Source organism: Arachis hypogaea, chromosome 15 (assembly GCF_003086295.3).
Source record: "Arachis hypogaea cultivar Tifrunner chromosome 15, arahy.Tifrunner.gnm2.J5K5, whole genome shotgun sequence".
Classification (NCBI taxonomy): domain Eukaryota; kingdom Viridiplantae; phylum Streptophyta; class Magnoliopsida; order Fabales; family Fabaceae; genus Arachis; species Arachis hypogaea.
Genome location: NC_092050.1, coordinates 21,349,513 through 21,365,499, shown reverse-complemented (window position 1 = coordinate 21,365,499; position 15,987 = coordinate 21,349,513).

Below are 15,987 nucleotides of genomic sequence, written 5' to 3'. Positions count from 1 at the left end.
GAGGAGAACTCGCCGTCGCGCCCAGCCCGCTGCGTGCCTTGTCCCATTGCCGTCCAGACCGCGTCCAACCCTCACCGCCAGCTACGCCTCACTGCCGCCCAACTTGCCGTCGCGCCAGCCACCACGCCAGAGGAGAGAGATCGGACAGAGAGAGACGCGAAGAGGGAGGACTCGCACTGCTGCTTCTGTTCATGCCGTCACGGAGGAGCGTCCCTGTCATCGCGAGTTGTCGCCATCACCGACCCGGACCCATCGTCGTCGTCGTTTCCTGCACCACCGTCGCACCCAGCCTTGTCGCCAAGTCGCCGCGCAGTCACACCAAGGAAGAACGCTCGCGGGAAGAGAGAAAAGATACCGCCGAGGATCCCGTCGCCGTCAGATCTGTGTCTCCATTAGCGTCGTGGGTCTGCTTCATCGCCGAACTGAGTTATGGAATGAAGGGTTAGAACGTGACGGGAAAGGGAGACACCTTCTGCCGCTGTCTCGCCGCCAGAGCCGTGTCACCGTCATGAACCGCCGCCGTTCTGGCTGCTGGAGGCCGCCGCCGAGCCTTTGCCTTCTTGGTAAGCGTTTTTACTTCCAGAACTTTTGATATCAATATTCCAATATAAGTTCTTCGAGGCTCTGAGCTGTTGGTATTGTAGGATTGAGTTCCGATGATTTTATATCAAAGTTAAGGTTATTGTTGGACCATTGGAGTTTCTGGCCACTGTCGGAGCTGCCGCCGGGTCAACTTGGGATTGCGGCTGTTCCATTTTTTCTCTTACTGTAGGTATATCTTATTGCGAACCCTCGCCATTAGTTTTCTGTTATGTGTTATTAAGGTTTTCGTGATATTTATGTTTTAGGATTGAGTTATCGGGATTGCTTGTTGCAATTAAAGCCGTTTCTGCTATTGCGGAAGTGAGCAGACCTGCGATTGAAGCTGCAGTTGGTTTCGGGCATAGAGGAATGGTTCTTGTGACGCCTTTAGTTTATGGGTTCAACTTTCGAGGTAGGAGTTTTTCTTAAAATCTATTTTATATTACAGAGTTGTTATAAATAGATATTGATGCAAAAAGATATACTTCTGTGATTATATTTGTCCTATGGATGTGATGGTTCATTAATCTGAATTATTGATTGCTTGAGTGGTGTACGGTTGTTGATGAGAAATTGGTTTGTAAAAGTTATTTACTTAATTATTATAAAATGTGGTTTTTCTTGGTTTTGAAGTTATTTAGTGATGTAAATGAATCGATTTTGGAAATAATTTGAGATATGAAAATAAATTGATTCTGGGAGCGGTTTGATTTTGAGTTGGTCTGATTTTATAAATGATTTTATATTTAAGCTTATTTGATTTTAAAAAGAGTTTTATTGTTGGAATTGATTTGATTTGAAAATAATTTGATATTGAAACTGGTTCAACTCTGGAAAATGTTTGAGATTTGGAAATGGTTGAGAAAAGGTTTGAGAAATGTTTGGATGGGACCCGAACAGGGTGGCAAAGTCTGAGTTTTAGAGGAGATACTGCCGAAATTTTATAAAATTGGAAGTTTCGTTTGAAGTAATTATTTAAAAAGATTTGGTTTTAAACGCTATATGTTTTAAGATTGATTTATTTAGAAGAAGGAATTATGTCTTGAATTGGAATTGTTAGTGAACGGAATGGAAAGAAGGATGATGAAAATTTACTTTAAAACATGGTTTTTGAATGAAATTGGAACTGAGATTTGAGTTGATGAATGATGATGATGTTGAGAATGTTGAGATATCGATTAAGAATGTTGAGATATGATCTTTGAATTATTCACATGGCTTATGATTTTGAATTATCTGAGATACGAAGTTCCCTGGATAAAGTACCGTGGCTTGCCATCACGTGTACCAGGTTGAAAACTCGATACTCTGTTGACCCTACGACGTAAGTGTGACCGGGCACTATATAAATTCCCGGGAATATAATCCCCATTGAGCAATATTGATTATTTGAGAAAAATCTATACATAGACTCTTGGGGATGCACGTCGGGAGACAGTCTAAGTTCAATTCAGACTTGTCGGGTTGGTTGGATAACCGACAGATGAGCCTCATCAGCCATAGGACAGGCATGCATCATATACATTTGTATGCTTTGCTTGGGTTTGAACTTGTTTTGTTTTGCCTAATTGCTAAACTGTTCTTAACTGCTACTTGAAATATTTGCTGTAACTGCTACCTAAACTTGTGCTTTCCTTGTCTGCCTTGCCTGTGTTTGCCCTGGCGTGCTACATTTGAGAATAAATTTTGGTGATGAATTAATGATTGTGTTGTTTGATTGCGTGGTTGGTTTCTGATTGAAATTTTCTTATAAGAAAGGAAAGGTTTCGGATTTCTAAAAGATTAAACATTGTTTCTTTGAAAAGGTTTTGAACGATTATCTATTGGTTTTTAAAGGATTCATAAGGCAATGATAATCACTGAGCTTGAAAACAGTTTTCTTGTTAAATATCTTCTTATGACAACTTTGAAACGCCGTGGTGAAACCATGTGGTTAGGTTCTCACCCCCTACAACTTTACCTTTTCAGGAACTGGATGAAGAAGCATTAAGAAGAGTTAAACTGCGTTTGGTTTTATATGTTGTTGTATTAATTAGATTATTTTCTTCCCTCGTCTTTGTTATTACAATTTTGTAAGAGGGATATGAGTTGTATGTTTTATATATATATTACATTATAAGATATTATGTAAAAAGTCTTGTATATGAATCTATGCCTGCTTGTTTTTTTTTAAGATAAAGTATTTATTTTCGGTTTTCAAAGATAATCAGCGATACAGTGTTGTGTCACAAGCTCCTATTTTAATATTAAGTATATAAAGTAGTTGTAATACTTCTTTCTATCAGAGTGGCGCAGCCAGAAGCGTGACATTCTGGTAGTGAGGGTGTTACAATAGTTGCATGCATTTAGGTAGTACATAGAATAAATTGTTTTCCCTTTCATCTATCTCCTTTGAGTGTGTTTAGCATGAGGACATGCTAGTGTTTAAGTGTGGGGAAATTGATGAATCCATATTTGATGATGATTTTTGCTTGAAATTGAATGGATTCCATCATATAAACTTGTACTTATTCCCTTAATTAGCATGCTTTTGAACTTTCCTCTTAATTTGTGCTTGATTATGAAAACATGCTCTTTTATGCCTAATTTGATCAAATTTTTATCCCATTTGCCTTTCATTCTATGCCTTGATGTTGTTTGTGAGTGATTTCATATGTATAAGGTAGGAATGGCTAGGAGGGAATGGAAGAAGAGCATGCAAAGAGGAAGAAGCATGAAGAATCAAAGAAGAAGAGCACAGCGATGTGTGCATACGCACAGACCTGCGTGCGTACGCACAAGCACCAAAGAAGAACGAAGCGCACGCGTGAGCTGCATCGTACGCGTCGTGTGAACATTTCAAGCATCGCTTAGTGTGCGTGCGCACAGCTACTTGTGCGTACGCACAAATAGAGATTTTGGCAGAGTGTTCGTGTGCGCACACGTCGTACGCACAGGTGTCTGCACATGCCTTCATTAAAATTACATGTGACTCGCGATTTTGGTGGATTTGGAGGCCCATTTCTGAATCCAATAGCTCATAATGAAGGGAAAATGAAGACCATAGCATAGAATAACATTAGGGTAGCTTAGGAGTAGTAGTAGGAAGCTTTAGTATAGTTTTTCTCTAAGTTTTTCATCGTCTCCATTAGGGTTTATACTAGGGTTTTTACATTCAAGTACCATTTCCATTTTTGATCTTGGATTTTGCTAGCTTCCATTGTAAGTATCTCTTTGTTACTACTCTTTATAGCTACATTGTTCTTACCATTCCTTATAATTCAAGTCATAGTTCAATTTTGCTTCTCTTTTACAATTTCAATTTCTTATTGATGAATTTGATGATTGGTGATTTTTACATGCTTGCTTGAGTTATTATTGTTGATTGAGATCATTTGTTACTTTTAGTTTCAAGCATTTTCTCATTTTTCCCATGTTTAGTGTTTTTACCCACCAAGTGTTTGACAAAATGTCAATCATGGTTTTAGGCTAATTTTCTATCTCTTGGCTTGGGGAAAATGAGTACTTGGGTTCCTAGAGTGGGAATGTCCAACATTTAGTGTCAATTCTTGGATTGTTAATTGTTCTTGTTCCCACTAACGCTAATTTGTTGCTAAGGTAATTAGCAAGCAATTTAGGATTTGTGGGTTAAGAACACTTATGCTCATTTAACTTGCTCTCCGATATGAGGGTTGACCAAGTGAGATTAGTCAATTCTAATTGTCATAGTTGTGGTTCCAACAAGAAAAGGACCCATAGCTCATTCCAAGCCAAGATACCTTTCATGCTTTAATATTTCATACACATTTACATTAATCCTTTTTATACCTTACTTGTCTATATTACATAGTTAGTTTTTTAATTCCTTTATTAGTTCATTTATTGTAATTTTGCATGTTCTTTTATTTCTTTATATGTTCATATCTTCATTAAAAACCCCATGAGCACCACAACCGAAATCCAAACCTAGCCTATTGGGGCATTGTCATGGTGCAACCAACCTTTAAGTTTGAGGAACATTTTGGCCGACGAACATGTTGCTTGGAATGCCATTTGTAAATTATATTACTAGTTTAATGCATTATTTTTTCTTTAATAATTCTTATATCACTATCTTCTAGCTTCATTATTTTATAGCTTTTCCCTCTTCTTTTCTTGCCAGTTGACATGTCTAGATGCTTATAAGCTATTATCGCCATGAAAAGGAGGTTAGCCACTTCTGAGGCTAACGCCGTGATCAACTCAGGTGGTAGGGACAAGGTTTCTTCCTCAACCACATTGAGTAACCTTCTCCTGCCGCCAAGATTCAACGAGGGAGCTAGCCCCGAGATTCATGACTTAGATAACCCCTCTCCCACTAATTTTCCTAAAAAGAAGAAACAGAAGAAAAGGAAAAGGTCGTGTTGAGGCAACTGGGATTTTTTCCTAACTTCTTTTGGCTGTATTTTGTTGAAGGAATTTCAGGCTCTCGTGTTTATTAATGAATACCTCATGAGATGAGGCTAAGTCAGGAATGGCTAAACTACCCCTCGAGGAGACCCTTCCCCATGTTTAGAGGATGTTACTTTGCTCAGCCATCTATATTAGGGATGCTGAGAAAGAAGTTGTTAACTTTCACTCTAAATATTCAGGGCAAGAAAAAGAACTAAAGGAGGTGAAGTCACAGGTTTAAAGTTTAAATGAATCCTTGGCAACTCTTAAATAAGAGAATAAAACCCTTCAAACTAAAATTGAATCAATGGAGGAGGCAAAAAATATTTCTGACGCGAGGGAAGAGAAACTTAAGAAGCAGGTTTTTGAGCTCATGAAGCAAATCGAAGAGCTCACCTCATTAGTTAAGAACGCTGAGCGCGCTACAGTGGATGGGGTATTTTATGTTGAACACAATATGCTCGAGCAAATTAAATTCTTAGCCCCCCGACCTGGACGTCTCCAAAGTCGGTGTTTTCTAAAAAGTAATAGATGCGAAAATAGTTGGCATAGTGTAATTCCCCTTTGTGAGATTTCCTAAGTTATTATACTTAGTATTTTGATTTGCCTTCATAGACAACTTACTCCTCATTTTTTCGAAAGATATTTAACTGTTTAAAATTCTGTCAAAGACTTTATTAGTCTGTTATTTAAATTTTATCACCTTTAAATGCGCTTTTTATTTTACCATTTTTTCGATATTAAATCGCACATTTATTGTCATATCGATATTAATACTAAAGGCGCTTTTATTTACTTGTTAAGCCATTGTTCCTAGCTTTATCACTTATGCGAATTAAATAGGCCATAAAGCATGAAATAATTGCTAATTATTAAAGCATCAAATAACTTGCATTACTGAATACACATTTCAAAAATAAGAAGGCCTCATTAAAAACCTAATTTAATAGGAAAAGTGTGCCCTTATTCTAATATCAGAACCTTCCTAAGAATAATACCTTTTGTGATGAACAACATTTCATGTCTTCGGAATCTTAGAACCATCAAGGTTTTTTAATTTGTATGCCATTTTGCCTAGACTTTTCTTAACTCTGAAAGATCCTTTTCAAGTCAGAACTAATTTTCTCTAATACGCCGAGGATCTAGCGTTGGCTTGTCTTAACACTAGATCACCTTCTTATAAGTTCTTTGGCCTGACTTTAGGTTGGCTCCTGACCTCACTTCATCAATAAGGTCAATATTCAAACTCCTTCCCGAATTGCCGAGCAACAATCTCGGGATGGGCTCACCAATTTCCATGGGAATTACTGCCTCTTCGCCATAAATAAACCTAAACAAAGTTTCTCTAGTGGAGGATTGAGGTGTAGTACAATAAGACCATAGGATTGACCATAATTTGTCGACCTATGAACCCGAAAAGTCGTCCAGCCTCTTCTTTAATCCTTTCAAAACTATTTTGTTTGTGGCTTCGGTCTGCGCATTAGCTTGAGGTGCGCTACCCATACAAAGCTTTGACAAATTCCTAATCCACTCAAGAAATCTCAAAACTTGGAATCAGTAAACTGAGATTCATTATCTGTTACTATAACCTCAAGAATTCTAAACCTCGTTAACACCTCTTGCCAGATAGATTTCCGACATTGAACTGAAGTAATACTTGATAATGGCATAGCTTCAATTCATTTTGTGAAATAATCTATCGCCACCATTAAGAACTTTACCTGCCCAGTGCTTTGGGAAAACAGTCCTAACAAATACATCCCCCTCTTTGCAAAGGGTCTTGTTGGAACCACATAAATGAGTTCATGATGTAGGGCTTGATGTAAATTGCCATGAAGTTAGCACTTCTAACACTTCTTTACATACTCCATGCACTGCAATATTTTCAGACTGAGATAACATTTAAATTTTTTTCCCTAAAAGTTGATAAAAGGTTGCTTGTGATCTGTAGCAATACTTTTGTACTTAAAGCAATGTTTTTGAACTCCTTATCGCCATTGTCTTAGATTACAGGCAATGCTTTTTTTATTCAAAAGCAACGCTTTCGTAAGCAACACCTAATTAGTGCTGCCTTTGGTTGAAAAAGAACAACGCTTCAGAGGTGTGTTTAAGACAACACTTTTGCTATGTTGTCTTTTCTCTCACGTTTCGGACACTATAAAATGAGTTGCCTATTTGCTATAAAATGCAATCCTTTTATGCATGCTTATAAGTTTAAATTTGCAAACCGTTGAAGTGTTGCCTAATATTCAGAATATATAACTTATTAAAATATTGCTTAAAGCCAAATATGCAACTAGTAGAAGAGTTGCCTTTTTGGTAAAACTAAAAGTTACTTTTGTACTAAAAATACAAAAACTATAAAATTCACTATAGAATTTTTTCTGTGCATAAATAATCATTTAAATTATTAAACAAATTTGTGCATAATAGAAAAATTTTAAAAAGAACACAAAATAACTAATAATAAAGTTCTAATTAAAATAGATATTAAAAGATCCGGTTAGCGTTTTAAATATATATATATTTGCCAATAATTTCCAACAAAATAGTAATTAATATTTATAAAAAAAAATATCAATCTACTTTCATATTTTATATCCATGCTTGACTTGTCCAATATGCTAAATTTGCAAATAATAATACAAAGAATCTTAAGTCAGTTGTGCACTTAGTATGATTGTGTGAATTATCTCTTTCCTCATGAGTTTTCCGTTTTCCTATATTATACCTTTGATGGAATAATCGTTAGGCATTTACGACCTTAAAGGTACGTTTTGATGTCATGATTTGACAGCTTTTTGAGATAATAATTTTTTATTTATTTTAATGACATATCTGTTACCTATTAATAGAGCTAGTAATGTACTATTCTCATTTAATCGAATTCTCATCATATTATTCTTGTCCAGAACAAGGTCTAAAATAGGACTTCCAAATGTGATAAAGTGGTGATCTCCCAATATTAGAAATGCATAATAAACAAGTTAAAGCTTCTATTTTTTCTTCTTAAGTCGAGTTACTCCTATATGAAATTCCTCCATGAGTTCCATTGCAACTTAAATCGATGTATAAATTGCAAAGCGAAAAAAATGACGTACATATTTAAATAATTACAAACAACTATTTCGATCAGTAATATTATAACTGTTAGGGTTAAGTATAATTTTGATTCCTAAGATTTAATCTGAAAATCGAATTCGTCCCTAACTTCTTTTTTTGTATTTGTATTCGTCCTTAAGCTCTATTTTGGTTTTAAAATTGTCCTTTCAAGAGAAAAAAGTTTTTAAGGACAATTTCACCCCTTGGGGTCATTTCCTATATTTCATTCCCTAAAATCATTTTGTCTTCCCTAATGCGCAGAGCTAAAACCATGAGGTGAAATCGACAGATTCTGGTAGGCAAGGGTCGGCGGAGCAGTGCCTCAGGACGGATTTGGCAGCGAGGAGAATTGCGGTGCCTGAGGAGGCGGCAGCCAAAAGGAAGGCGCGGCGAGAGGCGCAAAGGGAGCTCCAGTGGAGACTTGAGGTGGCACGAAGGATGATGTTGCTATTGCAACGGCTTCGCAAGTTTCTCTCCCTTTTCTTTCTCTGTAATCGAAGGAAGTTCCGTCGTCACCGACATCGTTGCTCCATTTGACCTCTCCTCCTACGTTGTTACTCCGCTTAACTCATGCACCGTCGCTTGTGTCTCTACCGCCTTCGCTACGGCAGCATCTCTGCTCGCGTTCGTCTTTTAGCGAGTAAAACCCGTAGTAGTTCCTGAGATTCGTGTGATTACCCAATGTAGTCCTCAAGATCTCGATTTCTTCATTGTAATCCTCCAGATAGAGCTCCGAGCACTCATAGTGGTTTTGCCATGCTGGTCATATTTCTGGTGATGAGTTATCATCAGAGTGCTTACGTCGCATCGTTTTGCCACGCTGGTCCCTCCCACTATACCCATATTGGTCCCTCGCAGTTGGTGATATTGTACAAAGCCCCACTCTTGCACGCTTCGCTCTCCCTCTTCCTCGCGTTCTTCATCACATTCTTCAGGCTCTCAATTCTATTCCTCTACGCTCTCCAAACCTACATCACCCCGATGCCCAACCCTCCACGTCCAACGGCCTTTGTGCTACCATTCGCCGTCCTAGCGCCCCCGAAGGCCCTGCTCCCGACCTCAGAAAGTGGCCCAAGAATAAAGACAAGCTCAATTTTGACGAGAAGAATACCCAAATCTTCAGGCTCAAGTTCGACCATGCTCACCTTCAATCCCACCTCTACATCGATTAATACTGTGTTGCGTTCATCGTCTCCTTCGTTACCCTCTGTTCCCTCTTCCTTCACTCTTACTTGGGTTCCGATACCAATTCTGACTTCTTCGTGAGTGGTGCTTTCGTTTCGATTCTGTTGTCAAGTTTGAGCCTTTACATGTGGGTCATGATGCTTGCGAGGCTCACTTTTTGAGAGATCTGCGTCTAGGAGATCTGAGAAGCAGCTCAGTATTCTTTTTGGTGTTTTTCGGAATTTTTGTGGGGATTTTGGGTTTGGATCACACCTCTTCGTTGTTTTAGACCTCCTTTTTGCTAGTCTTGATGGGTTCTGGAAGATTCTCCTTACTCAAGCAGCATTTGGTGAGTATATTTGATATAGTTTATTTATTATATCACATTCTTATGTAAAGTAGTTGCATAATTAACAATGCAAGAATGCTTTACACATAATTGATCCTCAAAAACTATGTTGGGTACTCAAACCAAGTTAATTGAAGACGATTCATACACATATAACAATTCTAAAACTATCATTGCATGATTTGAAAAGGTTTCAACCTTGCTTTTTCAGGGGAAAGATTAGGAGTGTGGCTTGCTCTCTTCCCAACTGTTTATTTATCAGCAAGAACTACAACTGCATTGATCCTTATAGGAGGGGAAACCATGAAACCCTTCTTCCAAATAGTTTGTGGTCTAACGTGTACCTCAAATCCTTTAACCACAGTGGAGTGGTACCTGGTTTTCACTCCTCTATCCATTGTCCTATCTCAGCTTCCAAACCTCAATTCAATTGCAGGGCTCTCACTCATAGGTGTTGTGAAAGCAATCACTTACTCCACCATGGTTTGGGTTCTATCTGTGAGCCAACAAAGGCCACCCTCCATCTCTTATGAACCTTTGTCATCGCCATCATCTTCTGCATCTTTGTTTCTTGCCTTGAATGCTCTTGGAATCGTAGCATTTTCTTTCAAAGGCCACAATTTGGCACTAGAGATTCAGGTACTAATAATGTCTTGCCATAAACTTTGTCTAATTAAACTTCTGATTTTTCTCTCTTTAGTTAATGAAAATATGAGTTTTTCTTCTTTTTCAGGCTACAATGCCGTCGACTTTTAAGCACCCGACTCGGGTGCCAATGTAGAAAGGTGCCAAGGTTGCTTATTTCTTCACTGCATTGTGCCTCTTTCCTTTAGCTTAGTTAATGGATTATGATTGATTCTTTAGGTAACTGCAGACTTCGAAATATAACTGAATTGTTTGTAGCTGTTTATCAAAATTTGGAGATTTAGGGTTAAATATAGTGGGAGAGACCAATATGGGTGTAAATTGGAAATGAGCCAGCTCAGATAGTTGTTGGAGTCATCCAACATGGCAAAACGATGCCACATAAGCGTTCCAGTAATGACTCATCACCAGAAATATGTCCAAGGACCACTATGAGTACTCGGACGCTCTATCTGGAGGACTACAATGGAAAAATCGGGATCTTGAAGATTACATTGGGTAATCACGCGAATCTCAGGGACTATTATAGAGATTTACTCGTCTTTTAGCATCTCTGCCTACTATCTTTGTCGTAGTTGTTCCACCTCTGCCCACCCTCTCCCTCGTCTCTGGTAAGACATTTTGACGCTCTCAATTTCTGTATTGAATTTGCTTCTTGATTCATAGATTTCATTAGTAATTTATCCTAATTTTTGCCTTGTTATTGAGTGCTGCTTGCTGTTTGATTGGAGAATTTTGTCCTAATTTCATGAATTTGTATTTGAAGTTGTGAATCAATTTGGAGAAGAATTACATCTTTCAGGTTTCAACCACAGTCAGTATTCTCATATGTTGTTTGAAATTTATAATTTGAAATTTAAGATGGTAAGGCTTAGTTAGATAAATTGTGTTTGGAATTCAGTTATTATTGTTTCCGTGTTGGTTGAATGGATAAAGTATGTAAGTCAATGTGTGATCCGCTACTCCTCGTTGTTCACAATAACGAATTTTGGTGAGGAGTGCTTAATGCTTTTATTGGTGATCAGCGAGTGAGAGTATTTTTTTGGTGACTAAACAAGGAAAGAAACAAAGCAAAAACTATTCTAAATCCGAGCGGATGATTCGTTGGAGATCAACACCAGGCTCAGACCAAATAACATGATTAGAGTTACTCTTGGCACCATATTTAGCCATTCAATCCGCAGCTCTATTTGCTTCTCGGGACACCCATTCAACATGAACAAGCCAAGGATGAGATAAAAGCTCCTGAATCTTGTGAACCAAATATGTTACTTCAGATGGATACCCACTTGTAAGCTCATGCATGATGGGCAGAATGTCAAGGCAATCTGTTTCACATATAATATCCCTCAAACCGCAATCCCAAGCTAAAACCAGCCCCCTCCAAGCAGCAAATAATTCACATCTGATTATAGACCAAGGGGGAATGCTTCCAGAGCAGCCCGAGATCCAATCTCCCTTAGAATCTCTAATAATACACCCAAATCCCGCTAAATTTGAATCCATATACAAGCTTGCATCACAATTAACTTTAAAACTATTGCCTACTGGTGGTTCCCAACACAGGCAATTTCGGAGAGACCTAAAGCCATTGCTTCGATTCCTGTAAACCTGTAAGTCCTTGGCTGTAAACACAGCGAGTGAGAGTATAATTGTCTAAATAACGGTTTTAAAACTAAAATAGATTTTAAGAGCAAATTTAAATGCTAAAAAATAGAAACGAATTCATTTTTTATGTTAAATCTTAGACTAACATCGTACTTAATCGTGAATTTTAATAATCAGCATCGTAAATTGAAATAATAGATACTCTTTTTTATCAATCAAAGTCTTGAGTTTTAAAGTCACCAAAAAAAAAAGTCTTGAGTTTTAGATACAGTTAGCCAATATTAATTAGAATTATGTTTCTTTATCAAATCTCTAATGTTCAAATAAGATTTTTTTTTTCAAAGATAATAGGTTATATTTCATTAATTATTAAAAAATGAAATACAAAGATGTCCAAAAGCAGAACAGCATAATAAAAGGTGGGGATTTCCCAAAAACACTACACTGAAGGTATTCATCCAACGGTGCGTGGTCGAAAAACGAAGAAAAATCTTAAAGAAGAAATAATGATAAATCAAATTGAATGCAACTAAGAGCTTGTCTCATGGAGATAACGACCTAAATTGGGAGTTCTTTGGATTTCACGAAGCAACTTGACAGAGCTTGCTAGAATGGCAGACGGCATAGAAGTAGAACCTTCAAAAATCAACTGGTTGCGAGCTTTCCAGCAGTTCCAGCAAATGATGGCAAGCAATTGAGGATTACGGTCAGCATTCTTCAACGGGTTAAGTATCTCTGTTGATGCAGTCCACCATGTCCAAAAGTCGTTAGAACTCTGAGGGGGAAGACAGTCACGAAGATAACTCTGAGACCATACGTCTTTAATTCTAGAGCAATCGATCAAACAATGAGTGACTGTTTCCGTTGCTTCATGACAGCAAGGGCATATTGGTGATATAGATGGGATGCGGTGATGAATCTGAGCAAGCACCGGAAGTCGGCCATGGAGAGCTTTCCAGATAAATAGTTTAATTTTGTGAGGCAAGTTCAACTTCCATAGATCAATCCACGGTTTTTTCTGCTGCATATAATTAGGGCAAAGCTCCAGAGGTGGATGGTAAAATAAATAGCCAATTATGTAACCTGAAGCTGTATCATATTGTTTGGATTTGTTCAAATCCCATTGCAATTTGTCCCTACTCTGCTGAATTTTAACTAGCAAAATCCTGTTTGCAACGTCTTGGGGAAATAATTCTTGAATGAGATTCTGATTCTAATTTCTATCTTCAGTAATTAGATCTTTAACTCTTGGAACCAACTCAGAAATAGCCTGTCTATTTGGCATGTCAGAAATCATTAAAGGATACGGATGAGGCAGCCAATGATCCTCAAAGGTTCAGATATTCTCACCAGTACCCACAGCCCAATTAAGACCTTTTTCAACAATCTTTCGGCCTTCCAGTATGCTCCTCCATCCCCAAGAAGGTAAGACTCCAATTTCTGTCGTTATAGCATTACCATTGCTAAAGTATTTACCTCTTAAGATTTTGGATAATAAGGAAGTAGGCTGTGTTACAAGTCGCCAAAACTGTTTGCCTAAAAGCGCCAGATTTTGGATTCTGAGATCTTTAAATCCAAGGCCTCCTTCTTTTCGTGGGCGAGTCATAGTGTCCCAGCTAATCCAAGCCATCCTCCTTTCAGAACCTTTTTGTCCCCGCCAGAACTGAGAAAGTAGAGAGTGAATTTCCGAAATTAAACCATCAGGCAACTTGAAGCAAGACAATGTATAAATAGGAATAGCTTCTCCCACTACCTTAAGCAATACGTGTCTACCACCTGACGAAAGAAGATTGCGCTTCCACCCTTGGATTCTTTTCTGAACCTTTTCTTTGATCATACTAAAAGAAGCCTTTTTCGATTTAGAGACTGTAGAAGGCAAACCAAGGTATTTATTCTGAGCCCCAATATGATTAATATTCATAGAGTTAGCCAGTAGTGTACGAGTAGTAGACGGAGTGTTGTGGCTAAAGAATATAGCAGATTTATTAAGATTTACCCTCTGGCCACTGATGCTTTCATAAGAATTCAATAAATGCAGGATATTTGAACATGCTTCAAGATTAGCCTTACAGAATAAAATGGAATCATCAGCAAACAGGAGGTGGTTGACCTTGGGACATTGCCTATGTATCTGAAGACCCTGAATTAGTATGTTTTGTTCTGCCTTGTGTAGCAAGAAGGAGAGACCTTCTGCACAAAAAAGAAAAAGATAGGGGGATAGAGGATCTCCTTGTCGAATACCTCTATTTGGTTTGAAGAAACCATAAGGTTGTCCTTCCACAATAACAGAATAAGAAACAGTTGTCACTAATTCTCGAATCCACATGATCCATCGGGAGTCAATACCAAACTTCTCCAATATAAACCAAAGAAAGTTCCATTCCACCCTATCATATGCCTTACTCATATCTAATTTTAGCGCCATTTCATTTTCGAGACCCCTTTTTTTGTTCTTCAAGTAATGCATACACTCGTGAGCAATTAGGATATTATCAGAGATTAATCTGCCTTTAATAAAAGCACTCTGCGTAGGGCTAATTAGTCTATTCATCATACCCTGAAGCCTATGTACAAATACTTTGGAGATAATATTGTAAAAGACTGAAGATAGGCTTATTGGTCTTACCTGAGTCATATCTTTAGCATCCGAAATCTTGGGAATAAGACAGATCTGAGTGTGGTTAAAACCCTTTAAGATTCTGCCTCCAGAAAAGAAGCTCTTAACTGCTCGAAACACATCACCACTAAGTATGTTCCAGAAGCTTTGAAAAAATTTTGCTGTCATACCATCATCTCCTGGAGCATTTTGAGGATGAATGCTAAATGTTGCACGTTTCACTTCCTCCATAGTCACTGGTCTTTGAAGCCTACGGTTCATGTGAGCTGTAACCTTAGGTTCAAAATTAATAAACAGAGGTTCAGGGTTCTCATGACAAGTGGAGGAAAAGATGTCCTTGAAATAAGATTCAGCCACAGAAGCAATACCAGCATTTGAAGTAGCCACTTCACCATCACTGCCAGTTAGTTGCCAAATTCTATTCCTTCGGGTTTGGTTTCTAAATTTCTGATAGAAGAAAGCTGTATTCTGATCACCAGATTTGAGCCATTTGACTCTAGACTTATCTTTCCAATAAGATTCCTCATTTTGCAATGCTTTTTCAAGTTTGTCCTCTATTTCTGAAATGATGTCGCCTCCATGAATTCCTGCTAAACGAAGTTCCTCTAATTCCGACTGTAGTAAATCAATCTCCACCTTCGAATTAGATCTGTGTTCTTGCTGCCATCTGATAATCTTATGCCGACAACGCTTTATTTTTTGAGCTAGGATATACATGGCTGAACCATCAATCTGTTCATGCCAAACCTCTCTAACAATCTGCCTTATTTCATCATTAGAACACCATCTTTCTTGGAATTTGAATCGACGTTTAGATCTCTCAGTTCTCGGATTAGAGTCTAGGAGAAGAGGGGCATGATCCGAGCCTAATTCTGACAGTCTAAGAACCGTTGCATTGGGATAGAGTTGCTGCCAATCAACTCCTACCAAGAATCGGTCCAGTCTTTCCTATATCAACTCATCACCCCTCCGTCTATTTGACCAAGTGAATGGTCTTCCGACCATACCAATATCAATCAGGGAATTATCATCAATAAAACTATTAAAGGTTTCAATAGAAGAAGGAGATTTAGCACCCCCACCTTCTTTCTCCAATTGATTAGAAATGGCATTAAAATCCCCTATTAACACAACCTTACCATCGAACTGTTGGGTGATTGAAGTTAATTCAGCAAATTGAGCCATTCTATGTTGATCATTTGAACTGAGATAAACACCTAGAACACCATAGGGATCATTAGAACCAGCTGTCAAAACTGATGCCGCAATGAAAAATCTACCATGTTGTAAAATCTGAACAGTACAACCATCCCTCCATGCCATTGCCAAACCCCCTGATAATCCATCCGGATCTACAATAAACCATTCCTTGAAACCACAAGATCTTAGTTTTCCTTCAACTTGTCGAGATTGATTTTTTGTTTCACAGATAAAACCAACATCGGGAGAGTAGGATTTGCAAATCCCTTTAAGATTGTGGATTGTCAGGGGTCTCCCCAAACCCCGATAA